Raw genomic sequence first — 4,607 nt, forward strand, 5'->3', positions numbered from 1 at the left:
GGGAACAGTTGACGGTGATATTCCTGGTGGCTCAACAGTGGATATAAACTTCCTGGACATTTGTTCAGTGAAGATCTTGTTTCTTTCCGCTTTGATCATTCTGTTGGTGGAGGTGAGAGCGCTGTGTCGGCTGCTGTGCTGCATGCAGAGACAAAGCATTTAGCTCAGGCGTGACCCTGTGGGAGCCGTGCAGGTTTGTGGCTTCCTGCCGTCATCTGAACCACTGCTGCACATGACTGCAAAGCAGCACACATTTTTACTCTTGGTGCTTTGAATCGATCAGGTCGCCTAGTATTTCCTGTGCTGCTTTAGTTATAGGCAAAACTTTAGAGGGATAAAAGTTTAATGATGCCAAAAATATGGTAAAGTAGTAGCTACGCTTTTTTGCCCCTTTTATTGAATGGATTAGCCATCAAAGACAACAGATCTAGGATCAGATACAGCATGAATGGTAGAGACAGATCGAGGCTGGTTGCAAAGTGGCTTGCAGCGTCGCTGTGACGTGTACTAACTGGTTATCAGCTGAGCTGTCAGCTGATTTGAGCTGGCATTAAGAATAGTTGCCTGGATTTTACATCCAGTATCACTTATGTTTCCTGCTAATATGAGCTGAGACTCACGCTTGTTTTTGGAAATCTCCACTGTAAAACAGAAAGCTTCTAAAAGTCAGCCGTGGTGGGCTCCTGCAGGTCAGCGTGTTCTCCTCTTGCTGTGCAGAACTGGGTGTGAGCTATGCAGAGTTTGATGAGTACAGCGAGTAAAAGAAATGCAGCTCTTCTTATAAGTGGATGAAATTGCTGGAAGGTGAGCGCTTTGGAAGGTTTTTGCTCTCATGTGTGTGCTGTCATCTCTGAACTACCAGCAGCTTTAAAGGTTACAGATGAAACAGAGAAAGTATGAGAGCAAAGCTGGATTTACTCAGACACAGAGTTTAGACGCCTCTCAGCATACACATCGCCGGATTGTTGAACACACAGACACACACACACACACACACACACACACACACACACACACACACACACACACACACACTTGTTGGTCCTGTGATAACACCATTATCTCTGCTTCTTGAAGGTGTACACAGAAATCCACCAATAAAGTACATTTAAGAGAAGACGTTGCCTGAACGTCGTCTCGAGTCTGGCAGTAATCTGGTGTCTAACAGAGACGCTAATGGCCAATTCTGCATCATTTTAATGTTAAAATGATCTCATCGTTTGTTAATCACAGCTGTGTGTTCCTGTTAGACGAGCCAAAACTTTCTATTCCCTCCATTTGACTCGAAAGTCCAAGGACGAGGCTCAGGACGAAGTGAAATTACAGGTGAAGCCACTTTGCTGGAAAATAGGCCATAATTATTACTGTGCAGCTTTGGTGTACATATTTAAACCACCACACCTCATCTCCAGACACAGATCCACTTCCTCTGGGAATTAAGTTATATCATCCTGTGTGTCTTCCCTCCTTCCTCCTCTCCTCATCTCTCTCGTCTCCTTCCGTCCTCCTCCTCCTCTCCCTTTCTGTCCATCTTTTCTAAATCTCTGTGCTGGATATAGCCTGCATCCTAAATGTGCCTCCCTCCTCCTCTTCTTCCTCTCCTCTGCATGTGTTGGACTGCGTCATCGTAGGCGTACAGCGGTCAGGCGCCGTGCTCCCTGCATTCAATCCTTCATCTTTTTACATGCGATAATAGTACACAAGACTCAGAAGTCATGGTCCCACGTAGGAAGAGCAGATCAATGAGTCTTTATTCAGCTGGTGAACCCCCGCCTGTGTGTGTGTGTGTGTGTGTGTGTGTGTGTGTGAGGCGCAGTGACGGGCTGAGAGTGTGTGATTTGAATTTTGATCTGAAATAATGGAGGAGAGGTGCGTTCTGAGATGAGCTGCACGACTTGATTGGCTGATTATGGAGGACTGCGTTTCCCGAACGCCACTCAGAGCTTCTTCGTGTTTATCAGATTCTATTGGACAATTAACTCTGGCTGCTTTAGTTCAGAGGTGTGATAATAACCTGGACGCCAGGGGTTTCTTATAAAGAGGTGTTTTTGGACCAAAACAAAAGAGTTTGATTAACGCAGTAAAGTCTTAACCTGTCAAAAAATAAGTTCTATTAATGAGAAAAAGACGTTACATCTGTGGTTCGATACATCTGTAGGTCTGGTGTGCTGTTTAAATGTGAAGGCAGCCCCTGAAAAACACGTGTGCATGGAGCACATGTTGCTCTAAAGCCTGTTCATACCTTTCAGCACTGATGGAGCCTTTCCAGATGTGCCAGCTGCCAGGTCCACAGGCACTGATGCTTTCAGAATAAACATTATTCTGAAATTGTTCCAGTTTTGGTGAGCCTCTGCCTCTCGAAGATGCTTTCTTTACATCAATCATATGACCCCCTATGAGCGAGCACTTTGGCAACAGTGGGAAGGAAAAACTCCCACTCCGGTAGAACCAGACTCAGGGAGGGGCGGGGCCATCTGCTGTGACCGATAAGTATGATTGAGTGCAGAGAGGTCTATTAACACATAGTGAGTGAAGGAGAAACACCCAATGCATCATGGGAGTCATAGGAGCAACAAGCGAGCTAATGACCTCATTAGCTGCAAAATGAGACCTGCTGCTGCCATCGAACTCATATTTATCTGAAAATAGTGAAATTTCATGTTAAACAACTGATATGTTCTTTTTTGTGAATAAAATTGAGTTTATGACTGAGATTTTATTCACACAGAGTATTTCAGGTAAATCATGACCATCTTCTTAGTCCCACGTGAGTTAAATACCATGCTTCCAAGATCTCCCTCATTCTTTTAGATGCCTCCTTTTCTTTGTTCCCACCTGAAGAATAAAACACCAACAATAAAACAGAGATAATGTTTTTCCTTTCAGCCGGCTGAACTCATGACGGTGATTCAGGGCACTGGGTCATTGCGTACGTTACACCGTGGCCCAGAATAATACTCGTGTTAAATCTGTGCTGCAGAAAATGCCGCGGTCCCGGGCTTCTTAATTTTTAGGATCACTGGTGTTTTGCTTAGAGCTGTTGTGTGTTACCATGGTCACAGTTTTCCTTTGGTGTTTATTTCCTGGGTTGTTGTGATATTTCATCTTCATTGTTCATCTCCCCGTCTGTCCCCGTGTTGTGTCTCTCTGGTCGGCCCTGTTGTGTCATGTCTCTGTGTTTCTTTGCCTTCTGCCTGTGTCAGGGTTCCATGTCTCGGTCTCATATTATGTGTCCTGTTTTATTTTGAAAGTCCCTCGCCTTGTGTGTTTCTGCTTCCAAGTGTAGCGGGTAAAAGCCACCGAGTGTTCGCTAAGGGCCTCTATACGACTTGTGCAAACTTTCAGGCCCAAAGCTCTTACAGGAACGAGCCCAGAATAAACGGGACAAGAGGGTCAATATCAGTCAAATATGTCAAAATTTATTATTTTAAAAGAAAACACAAGGGGTTTGTAAAAGGCCTAAAACATCAAAATAGAGAAAAAGTCACTAACGACTGCAGTATAGTTTTATTGGTGCAACCTGCCAGCAATGCAGCTATCACCTGAGGGCTTGCTCTACCCCGGTGGTCCCAGATGCTCGTTACTTTAAAAGAAAGAAATCCACCCCAAATAAATACGAGCCCAACAGAACACTTATCGCATGCACTAAGTGTTTTAGTCCAGGCAATAATCGGTGGCACTAAAATCACTCTTAATAAAACTTGTTCACAGCAAATCCACACGGAGCACCTCTAAAAGACCTAATTCCCCTAAGGTAAGAGCCCAGCTCAGGGATTGCACGTTGTCCGACTAATATTGCACCAGCCCAGTAGAAATAAAAACAAACCCAGCATAAAAAACAAACAGTTTTAAAAGGTGACCCTACTAAAACCAAAAACGCAACAAAAAGAGGAGGAGGAAAAAACAGTGACAAATTCACATGTGCAGCCTGTCCTGCAGGAGGCAATACAATATAAATTAGATTATAGTGCATAAATATACTTTTTTAATGTCAAATATATTAAGTTAACATACCTCCAGCAGACAACTGTGTTTGCTGCACACCTGGCTTATCTTGGCTTGTCTTCTAAAAATCACTACTAAAAACATAAAATACAATAAACATCAAATACATTTCAACAAATGTAAAAAAGAACTAAAAGAAAAACAGCCTGTACCTCGAACCTCTGCTGTAGAGGTTTAAAACAACTGTTTGTGTAGCAGACAATTAAAACTTCTCAGGCTCTTCACCTACTCACACAACCATTGTTCACAGCCGCTCGTCAGTGGGAATGAAGAGCACCTGCTGCTACTTCCTCTTTATATCCTCCATTGGGTCCTCTGGGTCCTAAAGCCTTCCCCATTACAATTGCCCCTCGTTTTGAAAGGTCACCGTCCCGGTGACCACTTACTGCCAGGGCCTAAATACATTTTGGGGCAAAACATTATGGACAAAAGAGCTCTGTGAATCACTAGTGAGAACAGCAACAGTCTGATTTACTGACCGTGGGAGATTAAAGGGGTTAGAATGCTTTCCTGCTGTACTTCTTTTAGGCCGCCCCTGAACTGTTCCTGAGTCTTGCTCTAAAACATTCTCCCTATTATCAATCCCACTTTCCTCTGCCTGT

General features: G+C 43.8%; 1 long non-coding RNA gene across 1 annotated transcript; it reads right to left on the reverse strand.

The window, feature by feature from the left end:
• Positions 1 to 3,289: 3,289 nt before the first annotated feature.
• LOC120435915 lies at positions 3,290 to 4,266 on the reverse strand. The gene is made up of 3 exons (XR_005610013.1): positions 4,158 to 4,266; positions 4,015 to 4,079; positions 3,290 to 3,933 (listed from the first exon to the last, which is right to left on the reverse strand). It is a non-coding gene; the product is annotated as an uncharacterized LOC120435915 (long non-coding RNA).
• Between the last annotated feature and the right edge of the window lie 341 nt (positions 4,267 to 4,607).

Source organism: Oreochromis aureus, linkage group 22 (genome assembly GCF_013358895.1).
Source record: "Oreochromis aureus strain Israel breed Guangdong linkage group 22, ZZ_aureus, whole genome shotgun sequence".
NCBI classification, from domain to species: Eukaryota; Metazoa; Chordata; class Actinopteri; order Cichliformes; family Cichlidae; genus Oreochromis; species Oreochromis aureus.